Source organism: Panthera pardus, unplaced genomic scaffold (assembly GCF_024362965.1).
Source record: "Panthera pardus isolate Hobbes unplaced genomic scaffold, ASM2436296v1 HiC_scaffold_2, whole genome shotgun sequence".
Classification (NCBI taxonomy): domain Eukaryota; kingdom Metazoa; phylum Chordata; class Mammalia; order Carnivora; family Felidae; genus Panthera; species Panthera pardus.
This window is the reverse complement of record NW_026526765.1, coordinates 117,764,146-117,785,984: the sequence shown is the minus strand read 5'-3', so window position 1 is coordinate 117,785,984 and position 21,839 is coordinate 117,764,146. Positions and strand designations below refer to the sequence as shown.

At 39.2% G+C, this 21,839-nt stretch overlaps 1 protein-coding gene across 1 annotated transcript in view; it reads right to left on the bottom strand.

Annotated features, from left to right (window-relative positions):
- Positions 1–13,607: 13,607 nt before the first annotated feature.
- Positions 13,608–21,839, bottom strand: part of PRELID2 (PRELI domain containing 2) — a 184,412-nt gene continuing 176,180 nt past the window's right edge. Inside the window, exon 8 of the transcript XR_008423862.1 lies at positions 13,608–14,154. The gene's annotated coding sequence lies outside the window, so the exon portion shown is untranslated. The remainder of the gene's footprint in view (positions 14,155–21,839) is intronic.

Below are 21,839 nucleotides of genomic sequence, written 5' to 3'. Positions count from 1 at the left end.
CAACACAACAGAATAAAAACAATAATAAGAGAATATTATGAGCAATTATATGCCAATAAAATGGGTAATTTGGAAGAAATCCACAAATTTCTAGAAACCTATACACTACCAAAACTGAAACAGGAAGAAATAGAAAATTTGAACAGACCCATAACCAGTAAGGAAATCGAGTTAGTAATCAAAAATCTGCCCCAAAACAAGAGTCCAGGGCCAGATGGCTTCCCAGGGGAACTCTACCAACCATTTAAGGAAGAGTTAACACCTATTCTCTTGAAACTGTTCCAAAAAATAGAAATGGAAGGAAAACTCCCAAACTCATTCTATGAAGCCAGCATTACCTTGATTCCAAAAACAGAGACCCCACTAAAAAGGAGAATTATAGACCAATTTCCCTGATGAACATGGATGCGAAAATCCTAAACAAGGTATTAGCCAACCGGCTCCAACAATACATTAAAAAAATTATTCACCACGATCAAGTGGGATTTATACCTGGGATGCAGGACTGGTTCAATATCTGCAAAACAATTAACGTGATTCATCACATCAGTAAAAGAAAGGACAAGAACCATACGATCTTCTCAATAGATGCAGAGAAAGCATTTGACAAAATACAGCATCCTTTCTTGATAAAAACCCTCAAGAGAGTAGGGATAGAAGGATCATACCTCAAGATCATAAAAGCTATATATGAAAGACCACTGCTAATATCATCCTTAATGGGGAAAAACTGACAGCTTTCCCCTAAGGTCAGGAACAAGACAGGGATGTCCACTCTCACTACTGTTATTCAACATTGTATTGGAAGTCTTAGCCTCTGCAATCAGACAACACAAAGAAATAAAAGGCATCCAAATTGGCCAGGATGAGCTCAAACTTTCACTCTTTGCAGATGATCTGATACTCTATATGGAAAACCCAAAAGATGCCACCAAAAAACTGCTAGTACTGATTCATGAATTCAGCAAAGTTGCAGAATATATAATCAATGCACGGAAATCAGTTGCATTCCTATACACCAATAATGAAGCAACAGAAAGAGAAATCAAGGACTTGATCCCATTTACAGTTGCACCAACCATAAAATACCTAGGAATATATCTAACCAAAGAGGTGAAAAATACATACACTGAAAATTATAGAAAGCTGATGAAAGAAATTGAAGAAGACACAAAAAAATGGGAAAAGATTCCATGCTCCTGGATAGGAAGAACAAATATTGTTAAAATGTCGATACTACCCAAAGCAATCTACGTATTCAATGCAATCCCTATCAAAGTAACACTGGCATTCTTCACAGAGCTAGAACAAATAATCCTAAAGTTTGTATGGAACCAGAAAAGACCCCAAATAGCCAAAGCAATCTTGAAAAAGAAAAACCAAAGCAGGAGACATCACAATCCCAGACTTCAAGCTATATTACAAAGCTGTAATCATCAAGACAGTATGGTACTGGCACAAGAACAGACACTCAGATGAATGGAACAGAACAGAGAATCCAGAAATAGACCCACAAACGTATGGCCAACTAATCCTTGACAAAGCAGGAAAGAATATCCAATGGAATAAAGACAGTCTCTACATCAAGTGGTGCTGGGAAAACTGGACAGCAACATGCACAAAAATGAACCTGGACCACTTTCTTATACCGTACACAAAAATAAACTCAAAATGGATGAAAGACCTCAATGTAAGACAGGAAGCCATCAAATTCCTCAAGGAGAAAGCAGGCAAAAATCTTTGATCTTGCCTGCAGCAATTTCTTACTCAATATGTCTCGGAGGCAAGGGAAACAAAAGCAAAAATGAACTACTGGGACCTCATCAAAATAAAAAGCTTCTGCACAGTGAAGGAAACAATCAGCAAAAATAAAAGGCAACTGACAGAATGGGAGAAGATATTTGCAAATGACATATCAGTAAAGGGTTAGCATCCAAAATCTATAAACAACTTATCAAACTCAACACCCAAAAAAACAATAATCCAGTGAAGAAATGGGCAGAAAACATGAATAGACGCTTCTCCAAAGAAGACATCCAGATGGCCAACCGACACACAAAAAATGCTCACCATCACTCATCATCAGGGAAAGACAAATCAAAACCAAACTGAGATACCACCTCACCCCTGTCAGAATGGCTAACATTAACAACTCAGGCAACAACAGATGTTGGCAAGGATGTGGAGAAAGAGGATCTCTTTTGCATTGCTGGTGGGAATGCAAGCTGGTGCAGCCACACTGGAAAACAGTATGGAGGTTCCTCAAAAAATTAAAAATAAAAGTATCCTGCAATGCAGCAATTGCACTGCTAGGCATTTATCCAAGGGATACAGGTATGCTGTTTCGAAGGGACACATGCACCCCAATATTTATAGCAGCACTATCAACAATAGCCAAAGTATGGAAAGAGCCCAAATGTCCACTGATGGATGAATGAATAAAGAAGGTGTGTGATATATATAAAATGGAGTATCACTCGGCAATCAAAAAGAATGAAATCTTGCCATTTGCAGCTACATGGATGGAATTGGAGGGTATTCTGCTAAGTGAAATTAGAGAATGACATAAATCATATGACTTCACTCATATGAGGACTTTAAGAGACAAAACAGATGAACATAAGGGAAGGGAAACAAAAATAATATAAAAACAGGGAGGGAGACAAAACAGAAGAGACTCATAAATATGGAGAACAAACTGAGGGTTGCTGGAGGCGTTGTGGGAAGGGGGATGGGCTAAATGGGTAAGGGGCACTAAGGAATCTACTGCTGAAATCATTGTTGCACTATATGCTAACTAATTTGGATGTCAATTTTAAAAAATTAAATTAAAAAAAAAGTGTTCTGAAATAAAAGGTTCTGTGACTCAAATCCAGGTTTATCTGATCCCAGATTCCTTTTTCCTTATAGGCTATCTTCTGAGATATATGTGAAAATTCAGGGGGCTAATCTGAAGTGTCCTCAAATTCTGGAAGTGAAGTTGGGTCATTCATGATGAAATAGTTTCTGTGAGGGGACCAAAAGAGGTTCTGCACTTAGGTTATTTAAAGCAAAATGAGAGCAAGTCAAAGATTTGCCTCTTGGAGCAATGTTGTGTCAGGAGAATGCTTGGAGGGACCAAATGTGGAATTCAGTGCCCTATTTTCTGAACAATCCCACCTAAAAATAGATATAATACCTGACTCTGTGGATGCTCCATTCATACCTTCTTGTGTCCCTCTAGTATCCTTGTGCTCACCAACCTATTTCCAATGTCCAGGCTGCCAGTAAGAGTGTGGGGCAGAGTGTCTGGTAATGGTACCACTGGTAGACTGTGTCCATCATGCAGAGAGACCAGGTTAGTTGACGGACAAGCTGTCATTGGATTTAGCAACTCTTGGTGGCCTGGAGAACAGCAATTTGGGTGGGGTGGTGGAGGCAAGAAATTTATGGAAATGGATTAAGGACAGAATGAGAGGAAAGAAAACCAAGGTGGTGAGAAAAGTTCTATGAATGATTTCATAGTGACTTACACCACTAAAAAGAAATCCCACAACTCAGGGCGCCTCGGTGGCTCTGACAGTTCAGCATCCGACTTTGTGTCAAGTCATGATCTCACGGTTCATGGGTCAAGCCCCGCATCGGGCTCTGTGCTGACAGCTGAGAGCCTGGAGCCAGCTTCGGATTCTGTGTCTCCTTCTCTCTCTGCCCCTCCACCACTCACGCTCTGTCTCTCTCTATAAAAAAATGAATAAACGTTAAAAAAAATTAAAAATCCCACAACTCAAATAACATGTTTTTCTTTTTTTTTAAGTGTATCTATTTTGAGAGAGAAAGAGAGTGTGTGTGTGTGAGAGAGAGAGAGAGAGAGAGAGAGATCGCCCATGCATGCACAGGCAGGGGAGGGACAGAAAAAGAGAGACTCCCAAGCAGGCTCTGCACTGTAAGCACAGCCCCAATGTAGGGCTCTATCCCACGCACCATGAGATCATGACCTGAGCCAAAACCAAGAGTCAGAGGCTTAACCGACTGAGCCACCCAGGCACCCCTGCATGTTTTTCTAATAGTGGAGAAGGGCTGTCCTCAGAACATTTAGGTATTAGAACACTGGGAAGAGCTCATGGTGACATATGCATTAGGAATCCTACAACCTGTGTTTCAGGCCTACCTTAAAATCTGACTAGGTTTATGGCTCTGAGGAAGTCGTTTCCCATTTTCTTAATCCCTTATCTATACAATGATGATTTTTCCAGCTATAGCAGTCTAGGATTCATTACTTTCCCAAAGAAATTAATTGAATTTTTTTGAGTAAGATCTCATTTTCTTCTTGTAGTATATAATACATGTCTTTTTACTGACAATATCTTTAGTAAGAATATATTCTAACAATGTTCTATTCTCCCTTTGTAAGTTTTTACCTGCTCATAAAATCATTTCCCTAATGCCTCTGGATTACTTGATGAGCTAACTCCCTTATTTCCCTTTGGATATGACCTGTCAGTTATCATCAATTTATGTGTGCGATCTTGTCAGGACATTGCATCTACAGGATGGATTTTCATTTAAGCCGCTCTTAACTAATTAGGTCATAAGTGTTGACATTGATACTAGAGTTGGAACTTACAGTATCTTACGTTGTTTTCAGCCAGAAATTTTCCAATATGTGGAAAATATTCTGAAGCAGTTTTTAAAAGACTATATACGGCTTCATGTCTATTTTTCCATTTGTTTAACATGCATAGGTATTTAAAATTTTTGTTGAGTGTTATGATTACTTTTAAATAAAATTGACTTGGAGTCAAGTTGAGTAGCGCATGTTCTTTGTTCTTGGACGCACCTTAATTTTCAACCTTGGTTCTGGCATCTGCTACTGTTAGTACCTTCTGCTACTCCCTGGGCATCTCCAAGGCTCATTTTCCTTTTGTGTAAAATGAGAGATGAGGAATAAAGAGGGCATGCTTGTAAAATGTTAAACACGCACACACAACTGAGTCCGTGCTTAGGAGTTTATTATTACTGTGAACAAGCAGCTCACTACATTTTGAAGGGTTAAAGAAATGTTACAACCTGGTACCTGGCCTCAAGGAATTTATGCTCCAGTGAGAACATGTGACCCAGAGTACAAGGGAATTTATGAGAGCTAGTTACATATACAAAAGCCAAGAGCCGAAAGGATGCAAGGAGGGAGAGAGTACCTCCAATGAGGGGTGTGAGGGAAGACTTCATGATGAATATGATATTCCTGAGGGACAGTTAGGATGTTGTCTAGTAGGTAAGGAAGGTGAAGAGAGGAGATATCTCTCCTAGAGATAGGAGATAGGAATGAGAGAAGGGAAAGGAAGGGATGACTTGCTAGGCAGAGTGGCAGGAGCACGGGATGGCGAATAATTAATTCCATGTCACTGAAGCAGAGAGTGAGTGTGTGTTGAATTGGGAGGCAAGAGTGGCAGGTGTATTGGGGGGTGGTGAGGAAGGTGATGGAAGATGCCAGGCTATGGTGTTTGTTCTTTTTATAAGCAAAGATGGAAACAAAGATTTAGGCAACAGACTCCCAAAATCAGGGCACTGAAGCAGTAGGTTGGAGGACACAAGGGAACCCGGAAGTGGCATGTTTCTTTGGTGCTCTGTGAGAGTAGTTGGGGTAAGCCATAGTGAAAACACTGAGTGGAGGCTTTGGAATTAAAGAGAGGGCAGAAAAGATCTTTGTTAGAAGTGGCCCTCAAAGGATTTGGCACCAATGGGAACACAGACGGTGAGGGATGGGGAGTATTAAATCTGATACCAAGCTTTCAAGATATGGAGGGTACAGGACAAGATTTGAAGACAAGTTTTGGTAGAAGGGATAGATTAGGGACTAAAAAACCTCATGCCTCAAGGGACCACACAGGAAGGGGAATTGATGAAGTTGAATAGATTGTATATAGGACTAGGAGGGGTGGGGACCATGGAAAGTGTGCTGGAAGAAGTCTTTTCTTTTTTTTTTTTTAAGTTTACTTATTTTGAGAGAGAGAGAGAGAGAGCCCGCAGGCGAGGGAGCATGGCAGGGGCAGAGAGAAAGAGAGAATCCCAAGAATCCCAAGCAGGCTCCACAGTGTCAGTGCAGAGCCCGTTGTGGGGCTTGAATCCATGAACCGTGTGATCATGACCTGAGCCAAAATCAAGAGTCAAATGTTTAACCCATTGAGCCACTTAGATGCTCCCAGTGTGCGGTCTTGTAAAGGCAGCATTGTCTCTTTTCCAGCTTTTACCATACAGGAATAGCTGTCCAGTAGTATTAGATCTTTACATTTTTAACAGGAAACAAAACCTCAAAATTAAGAGTAATTTCTCCTGGTTTGTTTCTTTAGAGTTGATTATTTTTAAACACTGTATGGACCAAAGCAAGGGGTGAGAGTTGAAAACTTATGCATTTCTAATTTTCCTGATTGCTTGATATTCTCATCTGTTTGTCTCTTTAAATTAGTGTTTCCATTAGCATTTACATGCACTTTTCTAAGTGATTTAGGATGAATATTACGCATACTTATTGGTTACTATTCATATATATCTGAAGTAAATGGTCTCTTTATATCCCAATAATTTCTTCTGCAAGATACTAGTTTTAAGGGGTGTCCGGGTGGTTGGTTAAGCATCCAACTCTGGGTTTTGCCTCAAGTCATGATTTCAAGGTTTGTGGGATCAAACCCCTCATTGGGCTCCGTGCTGACAGTGTGGAGGCTGTTTAGAATTCTCTCTTTCCCTCTCTCTTCCTCTCTCTTTTTCCCTCTCTCTCTTTTAAAGAAAATTAAAAAAAAAAGATGGGGCACCTGGGTGCTGAGTCAGTTAAGTGTGCAACTTTGGCTCAGGTCGTGATCTCACAATGTGCATGTTTGAGCCCCATGTTAGGCTCTGTGCTGAAGCTCAGAGCCTGGAGCCTGCTTCAGATTCTGTGTCTCCCTCTCTCTCTGCCCCGCCCCTGCTCTCACTTTGTCTCTCTCTCAAAATTACATAAACATTTAAAAAAAATTTTAAAGATACTAGTTTCAAGAGATCTTAAGTGATTAAAGCACTGAAACTATGAACTCTGAAATAAATGGTTTTTCAGACAAGGGGATATATGTGTGCACATGACGTGTGCATGTGTGTTTACGTAGTTTCAGGTGTAAGGCATGGACAAGTACATTGCTGAATAGACTGAACTTCTGGGACTTGAAATGTAAGCACAGGGAGAAAGACATTTTTAAAATCTAGGCAAGAGCACAAAAAAAAGGACAAGACCCAAGTGAAAGATCTTTTAACTGGATATTAACAAGCTGATTTATCAGTCTAACCCTAAGAATTCTGTATGATTCATATGGGGGTTTGATGATAGCTCAGTTGACTTCATTTTAGCCAACACCTTTTAAGAAATACCCTGGGGAAAAAAGTCATTGGTTTAGGGTAGATTGAAGGCATCATTTGCAAAAATTTAAATGGATCCTTCGTTATAAGCATTCACATCAGATCTAGTGAAAAATTGGCCTTCACATAGCAAACTTTGATGTCATTGAAATACTGAGAATTTTTTTTTGGTGGAAGTATAATCTGTTACAGTGTTGAAAACATAAGACTCTTGTTCCTGAGAGAAAGGTAATGGAAGAGACCAAGGTCTGAGGCATACTTCTGAAGGTAAAATGGGTCACTTAATTTTCCTTCTAATCATTTCATCTTCTCAATGTGCTATTCATCTTGCAGCTGGGTGCCTGGTAACCTGCTGCTGATTAGGGACAATCATGGTATATCAACACTGAGGGTACAGGTGTCTGTGCATGTGATCCCTGATCTCATTCAGGCTGAGTAGGCAGAAATAGGTGGCTTTCAGGTCCACGAGGAAGGGCTTTGTTGGGGGAGGGAAACAAAGCTGGGTATCACATGATCCCCCTTCTACCTCCTACTGCCTGTGGCTCTGGGGAAAGTTATCTTACTCAGACAGTCTTAGTTTCCTCATCTGTACGATGGCAATAATCTTAGCACTTATCTTTCAGAGTTATTGTAAATCTTACATGAGATCATATATGTAAAATGTACAAATATGACATATAACTATTTTTAATTTCAACAGTACTACTCTATTATTAAAATGAACAAGGTTTGATGTTCTTGGACGCTGATTGGAAAAAGTGAAGTTTTTCTTTCTTTTTTTTTTTTTTGAAGCTGAATTAAATAGCTAATGATGATGTTTTATAAATCAGGTAGAATTCCTTAGTTGAAATGAAAAGAAACTTACCCTGTCCAACTGAAGCCCAGAGGAATTTGTTGGAAGGATATCTGGTACACAAATTCACAGGGTGGCTCAAGACATTTATTTCCATCTATTAGAAAATTGATGTTTTTGGTGAGTTTTTTTAGAGCACTTACTGCTCACATTTGTCTTAAAATTGTCCTAATAAATAGAGAAACTTAGGACAACTACAAGGTGCGTAGTACCCCTAGGATTGGGTAGTTCCTAGTCTGTACAACTTTGTGGATTCCTAGACATTTTGTGAGTCCTCTACTTACAGAGGATCTCTTGTACTCTTTGAGGGCATTGTGCCATGAAGAAAGATCCTTGCCTCCCACCCTCCCCCCCTGAAAAGCTAGTCCTGAATACAGCTGCTAGGAAATACAACTATGAAGGGAGCAGTAGAAGACATGATTCTACTCAGGCATATAGTTTTCCATAGATGCTGCCTTATAGCACATAACACCTTACACTGTACATGTACCTGCAAAAACTTTTCCTCACGAGCTGTCTTAAAGAAAAATGCACCAAGACGCAGCTACTGTTCTTGGCATAGGGTGTGATGTGTGACGTTCAGAAATTGTGACGGGCGGGAGGAATTTATCAGCACTAGAGTCCTTGCCTGAATTTGTGTTCGATTGAGAAAGTGTTTCTGAAGAGTTGCTTCATTTATTTGTTAATTCAACAAATTTTGAATATAAATTTCCCGAGCACTGGCTAGACACTGGGGGTAGTGTGATAAGCAAGATCAGTACAATTTTTATCCTTACTGACTTAATACTCTAACAGAAAAGATGGACCTTCAAACAAACTACAACAATTAAGTGTCATAAGTGTTTTGATAGCAAAAGTACAGCCACTTAGGGAAATGAGTAGAAAGCACACCTAATCTGAGGTTTCTGGGGAAAATGTTATCCTCTTGCTTCTAATTTGGCTCTGTCCCCTTTAGGAAATTATTGCCTCTTTGGTACTGTGATTTAACTAGGCACCTAGACCAATTGCTAGGTAAAAACACTTAGGGAACTCAAATCGGAACATGACTGCCTTACTTGCACTCTAAACTCAGGATTGGGGGGCGCCTGGGTGGCTCAGTCGGTTAAGCGGCCGACTTCGGCTCAGGTCATGATCTCGTGGTCCGTGAGTTCGAGCCCCGCGTGGGGCTCTGTGCTGACAGCTCAGAGCCTGGAGCCTGTTTCAGATTCTGTGTCTCCCTCTCTCTGACCCTCCCCCGTTCATGCTCTGTCTCTCTGTCTCAAAAATAAATAAACGTTAAAAAAAAAATTTAAAGAAATAAATAAATAAACTCAGGATCGGTGACAAAGGAGGAGGGATGAGAGTTGGAAAAAAAGTCTGACAAGTAAAGCACGTGTCCCTATGTCCTTGTTGCGGGCTGAGATAGATAGGTCTCTATAGATAATTTTTCATAGATAACATAAAAATTTCAATTAAGATCTCAGTAGGCATTTAATACAAAACTCCTAAATGAAATTCTTTTCATTTGTCTTGATCAACACATTGTTTCCTGGGGTGATAACCACCAACAATTTGATGTAGCAGAAGGCTGAAAACACATCACCTTACTCTGTGGATAAAAGCCTGCTGGCTGATGGCCCTGAGGTGCTGAGGAGACTCTGGTCAGGGAGAGACATGTGGTGGGTAGGATGGGCGGAAAGATTGCAATGCTTATGATTGCCATTTTAGCACAGGCATCCAGGGGCGCCAAGAACTTGACAGCATGACATAGAGCTAGAGGGGAAGCCAGGCCAGGTGGGCTCCAATTCATGGTTGACAGCCAAGGATAATTTGTGGTTAACAGAGCAGGCAGACTCACACTCTACATGTGCATGCTCACTCTGAAGGTGCTTGAAGTGAGATTGTCTCACTGGAGTGTGTGGCTAGCTCTGAACTTGAATCACTGACTGATTAGTACGCCAGTATCTCTTTCTAACCAAGAGCACACTGTATACACTCTTTGCTAGCCAACTTGGCAATAAATTATATTTAAAAAATAAAAAGTACTTACTTCACTTGAAATAGTTAAGTACATAGGATAACTGAGTTTATTTCAGAGTTAAGGCCTCTGCATTTGCCGCTCACATTGCCTGGAATACCTTGTCTTCAGATCGTCCCATGACGCTTAAATATAAATTCTTGAGACAGTCTTTCCTAAGGTCCTGCTTGAAGAAGTTAGACTTGGTCACTTCCCGTTACATGGCATTATTTTATTATCTTGTGGCATGTGTTACTTTTAGGAATTGTATTAAGGTTTTTGAAATTGCATTTTTCTTTATTGTAGGTATTCCCTTTCTGGGCCGGAAGCTGTCTGAAAAGGTCCAGACTCATTCACTGCAGGACCCTCAGAGCCTGAAACAGTCACTGGCATTTGCCTCTCTGTGCTTGTGAGGACAAGGATCCTATCTTAGACAACTTCCTCAGCCTGATGCCCAGCACAGTAAGTGGACTTAAAAGATTCCCATTAATATATAGATTTATCTAATGAGAAGTATAATTAAGCTGTATAGAGGTAACTGATAACGGACATTAACTGAGCATCTTATGGGGACAAAGGGTCGGTTGTCACGTAATCAACTTTAAATTAATTTAAAGCCCACTGGTGTTTTTGTATGTTTGTGTCTTCAGCTTACATTTGAGCACTGTTTTGTGATGGGTGCCTGAGAAATCAGAGAAGAGTAAAAGTGACCTTTGCCTTTCAGAATCTTACACTCCATTTTAAAATAGCAGATGAAAATAATTCTCCCTTCTTTGGAAATTCTACTTAGCTATGTTCTTAGATAAAGAATGTTGAAAGGAAGAATAAATAAAAGTAAGAATCAATGAATGAATAAGGAAGAGATGAATTAAGTGATAGGAATTAGAACCAGATGCAGCTAAGTGTCAGAATCTATTGTCGGGTAGGGATTTGATCCCATGAACTCTGATTCATAAAGTAGTCTGAATTTATTTTTCACCCAATGGAAAAAAACATTCACTGTTTCCATGTGTTCCTATCATTGTTTCTTTTTTTTTAATCTTAATATGAAATTTATTGCCAAATTGGTTTCCATACAACACCCAGTGCTCATCCCAACAGGTACCCTCCTCAATGCCCATCACCCACCCTCCTTCCCTCCCACCCCCCAGTTTCTTGTCTCCATGCGTTGTTCTTGATATCCCCATGCTTGGAATGCTCCACGCTTATAATCTTCATATATTCAAATTCTTTGTGGTGAAGATAGTAATCAGACATCATCCTCTCAGTGAAATACTTACTGCCTCCTTTGCAGTAAGTAATTTCTCCTATTTCTGAATTTCGAGAATACCAATTCCTTCCCTCCCTATGGTATTTGACCGTTTGCATCTTATATTACCACTATTTACATCTGCATTTGGTCTTCCCTTTCAGAGTCTCAGCCCCTCAAGGGCATGCTTATTGCTGATTGATCTGAGTAGCCAACCTCCAGTGATTCACCCAATAAATACTTACTGAACACATACTGCATGTCAGGCGTACTGCTAGTTTTGGAGAAAACGGTGTGAGCAACTGACATTGATGAGGCAAATACTAGTTTGCCCTGGATTGTAGAGTTTAATAATAGAGCACAATATTAACAGCTTTTATTTGTTGAGCACTTCAACCAGTTTGATAAGATAATTATCTTAGCACATTGTAGTACATAAGGACATACATGATGGTTCCACTCCTGGCTCTCTTGCTTACTAGTTATGTGACCTTAAGCTGATAATGCAGCCTCTCAGAACTTCTGCCTTAATTACTCATTACCACAAATAATGCTGTATAATAATCCACACAAAAGTAGGCAAATACAGAAGTTATTTAGCTCATAAGCCTGGTTGCCTAGGTGGTTATGGTGGGCTGGGTCAGGTTGGCTGGTTTCATTTTGGCTAGCCTAGGTATCTGTGAGGAGCTGTCGAGTGAGCTGGGAGCATGGATGAGGCTAGGATAGCCTCAGCTGACCTGGCTCTTCTATACATGTGCTCCACTATGCAAGCCTAGACTTGCGTACAGCGTGGCTGTGAGGCTCTAAAACAGTTGGAGCGCCTGGGTGCCTCAGTCGGTTGAATGTCTGACCTTCATGTTAGCTCAGGTCACAGTCCCAGGGTTGTGGGATCAAGCCCCACGTAGAGCCCCACATTGGGCTCTGGGCTGAGTGGGGAGCCTGCTTAAGAATGTCTCTGTCTCTGTCTCTGTCTCTGTCTCTCTCTCTCTCGTGCTGGCTCTCAAGAAAAAAATTAAAACAAAATTAAAACTGCTAGTAGTCTAGGCTAGTCTAGGCTCAGAACTGGCAGTTTCATTCTTGCCACATTCTACTGGCTAAAGCAAGTCATAAGGCCAAACCAGATTCATCGGGTAGGGATTCCATCTTTTCTTTAGAATTACCATAAAATCACATTATATAGGGCAGGATACAGGAGGGGCATGAACATTTGGCTATTTCTTCCTTTAGCACAACCTTAGTCTATAAAGTAGACATGATAATAGGACGTACTTTTATAGGTGGATTGTGAAAATTTTATGAAATAGTGTGGAAAGGCTGGGATGTTACGTCACACCTCAGAGACATTAGAAATGTGTTATTAGTATATCATTTATCCTCACACCAACCACGTAAAAATATCATAATCCTTATCTTACCAGAGAATTTAAGTTACATGTTCCTGAACACATAGTCAGCTGAGCCAGGATTCAAATCAAGGTTTGTTTGAAAAGTTTGTAGCAGAAATTTTCTAACTGTTCCCCAAACCTGTTTGTCTCTATGCACGCACACGTGTGTGTGTGTGTGTGTGTGTGTGTGTGTGTGTGGACACATAAGCAGACTACATACCATCCTGCCTTGCTGCACGTATGACCATGTGATTGGGGTCTAGCCACAAACAGTGGGCAGCATTGGTCAGGAGGGAACGAGTCCAGATGTCAGAACCTCCATTTCTGTAGAAGAGAAATGCCTGCAGATTACAAACACTGGTTTTGGATTTTAGTGAGCCAAAAATAAACTTATTGTAACTAGCCAATGAAGTATTAGTATCATTTGGCAACAATGAGCTAACTGGTACAGTTATTTGGCACCAAACTATCTGTAATAAAGTGACTAATACTGGCTGTAACAAACTAATAGTAGCTATAACAAATGAGTGTAACAAACAAAAGCAGGCCATTACAGCCAGTTGTCACTAGTGACGAAGGAGGCAATACAGAGTTTCATTTCTAAAACCCTATGCTCTACAACTCTAGAGAGGGAAGACTGTTCTGGTGCTATTTCCCCACACATCAGATACTCTAACATTCACTGAAAAAATGAGAAGCTTCTTTTCTTTAACTTTTTTTTAATGTTTATGTATTTTGAGAGAGAGAGAGAGCGAGAGCAGGAAAGGGGCAGAGAGAGGGAGACAGAATCCCAAGCAGGCTGCATGCAGTCAACACAGAACCCGATTCGAGGCGCGAAATAAAAACCATGAGATCATGACCGGAACTGAAATCAAGAGCTGGATGCTTAAGTGACTGAGCCACCCAGGTGCCTGAGAAATGAGAAGCTTCTAAAACCAAAGCTTTCTGGTCCCATTCCTCTTAGTGTTCCCTCTTGGTCTCTGATTTCTCTGCTTGGCTTCCACTTGGAGAATCTTGTTCTTTTTGGTCAAACCAGACTGGCTATAGGGTGAATGTACATCTAACCTGAACCAGAAGATCAAATGCTGCTGTTAGAGTACCGTGATTAGGATCCATTTATCTACATGAAAAAAAAAAAAAAAAACAAAAACGCACAGTATTTTTAGGCAAAATGAAAAAAAAAATTTAGGTGGTCTTTTCTGTGGATGGAAAATGTTGTTTCAGGGCCTCTTTTCAGTTCTGATGACGTTGTCAGGAATTGGGGATCAAGGAAATTGTTAGAGGATTGTGAAAGTAGGTTTTAAGTGCTCTTCTGTGGAAAGAGAAGAGTTAAAAATTGAAAGTGAAAAAAATTAGAAAGATGAAAAAAGCTGGTGAAAATAGACAAACCAACATTACTTGAAACCAAAGAGCATGAAATTTACCATCCCACTGGCCCAGAAAGAAGAATTAGTACTAATTGACACCATTATAGTGGCTTTAGTGAGACAATTAGGACTTTAAATTAGGACAATTGTAAAGGACCTTTGCTATTGACATTACTAGAAGAATTTGCCTTTTGCCTTAGAGCATCATAGAACCATGGAGAGACAGACTATACAAATTTGGAGCCATGGGATAAAGTCTAGTTACATGTCTTAAAAAGACAGTAATACAGTGAAATCTTAGTGCAACAGAATCCAGCTTTTAAAGAATTCTGATTTCTATTTAGTAATTCACTTTAAAAGAAAGAATAATAATATACCTAACATTTAATGAGTACTTACTATTTGCCAAGCACTCTGGGTTGAATGAAAAAGAGGCAAATAATAAAATCAAGATGGCAACTAGAAATTTTGTGAAAGCAAATTCTTTTTAAGATGCTCATATATCAGGAAGGTTTTGGGAAGAGCAAAGAGAGAAAATTTTAACTCTTGCACCAAGTTTTGGTCCTGGTACTGGGGCAAGCATGTTACTTCTCCAATCCTGGGTTGATTCCTCTGTAAACTGGAAATAATGATAACTTTCACTGAGGGACAATGCGATAAAGCATGTGAAGTCACTTTTCAAGCTACAAAATTCAGGGCACACAGTGATGTATGAACCAACCTCTTACATACACACACACACATATCTCATTTATTTCATTCACACTGGGTATGGTATGAATAAACAGTGTGACTGAGGTTTGAGAAAACTTTAAAATATTTTTGCAGTGGTTCACATCTAGGGATACACCCTTTTACTTTGCTGATGTCCCTTGATTGCCCAGTAAACAAGCAAAAATCTGCAACCAAATAGACACAACAAAAATCCAGCTCTAGTGTAAAGCAAGGGACAATGTTTAGAGACATCTGCAGATGATTGTTCCATGATGGAAATAGTAAATGAGGTATTTCATTAATATATTTCATTTATTCCGGTAAGTCGTTAGATGCTTAAGGGAAGTGGCTTGTGCCCGTTTTCTTCTCATTAAATATTCATATTTTCTAATGGAAACTGTTCTGATAAATTGGGTAAATTGAGCAACTTAGAAATTTACGCCTCAAAAAGAGGAGTTTGGGAATTCCCAGTGAGCAAGCTAATGCTTAAATCATTAACACTCCATTGATTTTATAATTAAAAAGCTGGAAAGTAAATATAGGGTGTGTTTTAAATGTTATGATAGCTGCTTGTCTTGATGCTTAGATCACAAGCCACTTGATTGAAGTATCTATTAGCTGTGCAGCCTGCTACTGTGATTGCATCAAAGGAGCGTCTCGATTCTCTAATGACAAAACCCCTCTATTGTGTCACCTTCGAGGAAAAAAAATACAAATGAACCAATTCTTCCATTTAGGAGTGAAGAAAACGATCTTGAGTTCGAGAAGATTTGTGTGGGATACACTTCTTATTCCTGGAGGAGAGGGGGGGACACGTTTCTTGGACAATTAAGACAGTAACTTAACCTCCCTTCTCCAGCAGTAGTTCAGTAACTACTTACCAAGCGCTTACTGTGTGCCAGGCCCAGAGTTCAGGAAACAGCCATGAGCAAGGGAGACCTGGTGCCTGATCTCAAGGGACTTGGCAGGTAGACAGTTAAGCAAATGGTAACAACACAGTGATGGCAATGAGCTGTGTGAACAGGTACAAGGGCACAGAACTGTCAGGGAAAGTCTTCCTAAGAGATGCCTTAGGCCAGAACCTGAGGAGGAGCGTTCCAGGCAGCGGTAACAATATGTGCAGTAACCATGAGATTAGAAAGAGTACGGCACGTTCTAGCTACTCAAAGGCAGTTGTGGAGAGAACAGTGCTCACCTAACATGAGCCACAAATATGAGTCATATAGGCAAACACGACATATATAATTTCAAATTATCTACTAGTAACATTAAACAAGTAAAAAGAAATAGATGAAATTAATTCATGTATCTTATTTAGCCCAATATATCCCAGATATTATCATTTCCGTGTGTAATCTATAAAATACTGAGAGAGTTTACATGACCTTTTTATACTAAGTCTTTGAAATTCTCTGTGTATTTTCTTCTTAGACCATACCCCAATCCAAACTAGCCACATTTCAAGTGCTCTGCAGTGACATGGCCACTGCATTGGACAGTTGAGGGTTAGATAGTTAAAAAAAAAAAAAAAAAAAAAAAAGGATTAAATGGTGAGAGATAGAAATGGACATGTAGAAAGGAACCAAATGATGAAATTTTCTCTTGTTTCATCTGCAACGCAGTTAATGAGACTACGTAGTCTTTAAGGTCCTTCTGGGTCTAAAATTGTATGAACCTTTATCCTGTCTCAATGTAGGATTGCAAAGAACCATCCCAAACTGAATGTTCTTAACATTTGAAAAGTATTTTGTCACTATTGTCTTCTTTTTTAATTACAAAGGTATTTATACATGCCTCTGACCTAGGAATGCCATAAAGAATGCACTTACTCTCTTACATGAGTTTTTCTATAAAGTCCATTTCTCTTGGTTCAGAGGGGTTTTGGTTTGACAGTATCTGTAGTAGACTTGTATATAGTGAATCTTACCTTAAGTTTTCTTTGAGAACTAACATTCCTCCTTTCTCAGTTCATGTTGTTCAGATGTGGCTAGCCACGTTCTGATTCTAGGGGTAGTTGTGTCTCAGGCCTAAGCCCGTGTGCTTGGCCACAGTGATTGATTCAGCGATGGAAGTGTGGCCTGTATCATGTTAATCAGGTCCAATCAGAGCTCATTTGGAGGGAAGTTTGTTGAGCTATCAGAATAGAAGTGCTTTGTTTTCTTTCTACTGCTAAAAGTATTAGTAGGATAGTTATAAATCTGGTGCTAATGGCAGCCTTTTTGTCACCAAGAAAAGGGATGCTAGCTTGCTTGAGAATGGAGTGGCAAAGAAAAGTGGAGTAGAGAGATAGGAGAGCTGGAATTTTGAAAAAAGAAAAAGAAAAGAAAAGAACCCCCCCCCCCCCAAAAAAAAGCAACTTTTGTGCTCACACCTGAATCCAGCTGTACCTAAAGTCAAAAAAAACCTACTCTTGGTCTTCTCACTTTTGTAAATCTGTGGTCTATGTTTGTCTTTTTTTTTAATGTGTGCATATGCTAATGACTCTTAAAATTTTTTTTAACATTTATTTATTTTTGAGACACAGAGAGACAGAGCATCAATGGGGGGAGGGTCAGAGAGAGAGTGAGACACAGAATCCAAAGCAGGCTCCAGGCTCTGAGCTGTCAGCACAGAGCCCGACGCAGGGCTCGAACTCACGGACCACGAGATCATGACCTGAGCCTAAGTCGGACGTTTAACCGACTGAGCTACCCAGGTACCCCAATGTTAATGACTCTTAATTGGAGTTTCTGCTACTTAGTATAAAAGGACTACTAGCTAAAAACTTAAAATAGATGTGTTGTCACCTTTAATATAGTTTCACAGAATGGATCCCAGAGTTAGTATTAACACAGCTTTATCAAATGGAAAATTCTAATATCTGTAAAAATATATTTCTTCCCGTAAGCTACTATAGTTATTCATTAGTTAAGGCATTTGTTCATTTTATTCAACACATGTTTATTGTAAATCTCCTTTTTCAAGTACTGTTTTCTTATATATTATACAATTATTTACTTGATTGTCTCTTCCAATTCTTTGTAATCTTTTGGTGGGCAAAATACTCTTTCCTAGCCCCAAATAAAGCTAAGTTTTTGGAACAAAAAATAAAAGCAAAACTCTCTCTGAAAAGAGTTTCATTCTTTTTTAAATTATGCAAGTCCCATGCTCTTTAAGAAGGAACAATTAATTGTCCCAGACTCTTCTTTTCCTACTCCTTTTATACATATCCCATATTAATTTTCTCCATAATTTTCTGACTGTAATTTTGGAACACTTATGAATTGATTGTCTTCCAAAATTATGACTAGAATAAATAGGCAGTGAAAAATAAATCCATGACTAGGCCTTAACCTAGTGAATCAGAATCCATTGGGATGATGATTTAAAATAGTCTTGGGCTCCTTGTTCTCAGAGATACTAAATGGGAGTCTTATGGGTAGAGAGTTTGCATTTTAAGCAGCCCTCTTGGAGAATCCTATGCATGCCGAAGTTCTGAAATTACCTGGTTTCTTAGCAAGAAAATTGCATAAGCATTCTTGGGTATAGTGAAGGCGAAGATTGGCTTAGAGAATTGGATTATCAGCATTTAAAGATTATTTATCTTCTCTAGTCTTTCTGACAGCAAATAATTATTTTCAATGATTGTGAACATTTCACACAGAAGAAATACTTTCTAAATATTCACATATTAATGTGTGAGCAGAATATTATTAATCATGGGTAAATACTGTAGATCATAATAATCGTAATTATTAGATTTAACTATAGAGTCTGAACTCTGTCTAATAAGGGATTAACTAGCTGACCAATATTAACTTAAGCTGGAAAAGTTCAGCTATTGCTACATTTTTCAAACAAACAAACAAAAGAAAGGCTTGCTCCTAAACTCTATTCTTAAATATTTCATTCCAACTCTTACACCATCTTGGTCAAATTTTTTAGTCTCAACGTGTTTGTATTATTGACGTTTATTTTTAAATTTGTATTGCCTAAAAAAAAATTCATACAATAGATCCATGTAGTTAGAGCAGTTGTGTAAGAAATTGGTACAATGGATCCATGTAGTAAGAGCAGTTGTGAGAATAAGACCTTGCCATGTAGATACAACCACCTGAAGCTGGGATTCGGGCAGGAGGATGGAGAGACAAGCTCACAGTGAATGTTTGGGATCTTCTTTTATCAGTTTCATAGGCCAACTGGAAATCTCACTATGCCCACAATACTTTCTATGCCCTGGTAAGTTCTTACATAGTTAATACTTGGATAAAACATTAAAGCTAAATAAAGCAGGTGAGAACAAATTTCTTTCTCAGGAACTGGTACATTACTCCAAATGTTAGCCTCTGATTCTGGATAGCTAGCTTACCTTTACTGACTTCTTTCATTCATCAGTGTTGATAAACAGCCTGCAGTATGCCAGCCACTTGTACTAAGCACCTGGGATGAATACTGAACAACATGGACATAGCCCTGCCTTCCTGTAGTTTATCATGTGGTGATGGTGCTTATCTGTCCATATGGTCTTATGTGGAGGGGTGCAGAGCATAGTTTTTCCTAGTCTTCGGAAGAACATTATTCAGCTCCCACAATTAAAGATCTGTTAGTATACTAGATACTTTAACATGCATGATGATACCTTGTTTTATACCCTGCAGTACTGTGCATGTCCATCTAGTGTCTCACACAAGGAGTCCATAGGTTATTCCATTAATTGTTATTACCAGACTAGTTTCTTGCAGACAGAGAACCCTGTCACAAATACCACATGATAATTGTTCCCTTTACTAAGTTAAGACTTCACACCTGTAGCGTGTACACCCCAATGTGCTTCATTAGAAAGAAGTTGAAATATGCACATTGATCCCCAGAAAAACCTAAGGAGGGGCTTTGGAAAAGAGGCCTGTTTTGAGTGGCCAGCTGTGACATGAACTACCTTTTCATCAGCTAGGATGGGCAATTTTGGTCAATACTAATTAGGTTGATTATTAAACCAGGTCATGCAGGTGTAAGTTCTTGCCCACCTCTCCAGAGTATGGCTTCTCAAGGAGCAAGTACTCACACAGCTGTTACATGAATTGTAAGGCCTGCCAAATAACTCTCATTCTGGCTACCGTCTGATCAGTCTCGCCTAACTTTCCAAGCTTCTATGTGTTTTCAGTGACAGAAAGATAGAGCTTTGGGTATTGGTGCCTAGGAGAGTCAAATCCATCTTTTCTAGTTTTACATGGTAATTGACAGGAAGAGAAAATTGGTGGCAATATTGAGGCCATGAAAACACTGTATAGAGTTGACTTTAAGGAAATGTTTAAATAACATGATTACACAGGGCTAATCACATCTACCTCCTATATTGTTAACTCTGTATTCTGTGATTTGGGGAGATATGTTGATTAAGCAGTTTATCATTTACTATTTTCATAAGACTTGGACTCACATCCTGCACATGCAGGTATAAGACTTTGGATTGGATGCTCTTCTGTGTCATTAACAGTGGGGTAAAGCTGATGTAGGTGTTTCCTTTAGTGGAGCCAGAAATGTTTTCCCTCACTTTCTACAACAGGGTAAAGCAGCTTCTATAGACATTCCTTTATGACTTGGCCCATGGTAGCGGCCCATGAACTAAAACAATTCACATAAACATGATCATGTAGTATTTTACACTACACAAAGGATTGTCACACACACTTCCATATTTGATGTTTAAAGCTATGCCATGGAGTCCTGAGGATTAAACTCACTTTGCACATGAGGATATTAGAGCTCAGCAGAAGACGTCTTTAAGGTCACGTGACTCGGAAGAGGCAGACAGACTTATTCTCTTAACTCCAGTAACCTGCTCTTTTCCCATACTGCTGAATACCATCCAGAGAGTGAGCTGTTGCATCATGTGCTCTCCAGATTTTTCCCTGACCTTTTGTCAGATATACGCCATAAGAAAGTTGAGGGAAATGCAATAACGTTAACCATAACAATGATGGCATAGTTGAGTGTTGAGTGTGTGCTCTCACAGAACACAGATCTCAAGGGTACTATTTAGTCATTGATCTTAAGCAAGTGATTTAAATCCTCTAAGATCCAATTTCTACATCTGTTGAAAACAGTAAGTATTTCTTAATATTGTGAGGATTAAACAATATTGTCCACATAATAATAATAGTAATATGGTAGTGATGATGACCTCCTGCTTGGGGTACTAGGTATTTTACATACATTATCTCCAAGTCTTACAATAGTACTGTGAACTATGTATTTGTATTCCCAATTTGTATACAGGGAAATGAAGACTCAAGAACTTACGTGAGTGGCTCTAGATCAAATGGCCAACAAGAGCCTATATTAGGATTTGAACCCACATTGGCCTGGCTACAAAACCTGAGTTCTTTGCTTAAGTTATTATAAAGCATTCTTGGAAAAAGACAAAAGCCTTCAAAGGGTCCTGGCTTTACCTGAGATCAACTATCAATTAACTCCCTCAAATCATCCACATTCTGTGAGTGCTGAGCCACGTCATCGTCATATTCATGGTAGAATTTAGTGTACAAGGGATATGCACAGTAAATGAGATTTGAATTTTGCCATTTAGCACAGACTGTTGGCTGCTGTAAATGAAAATTATACTTTTTGGGCTAATGAGTTCATATGTGTTACCCTAGGTTAAAGGGGGAAAAACAAAAGTAGAGCAAGTTCATAAGAAACTGTGCCTTGGAAAAAATAATATAATGAAAACCTCAATTGTGCCTCCAGTGTGTAATTGTGTATTAGCAGACTGGCAGGTCATACTGAGGCTTACAACTATAAAGGGCCTTTGGTGCTTTGTTGAAGAACTTGCACCTGTACTTTTATATCTTGTTGCCTCTATAAATCTAAAGATAATCAAGAAAAGTGTTCTTCACATTTTATAAGTGAGGAAAGCTGAGGCCCAGAGAAGTTATAT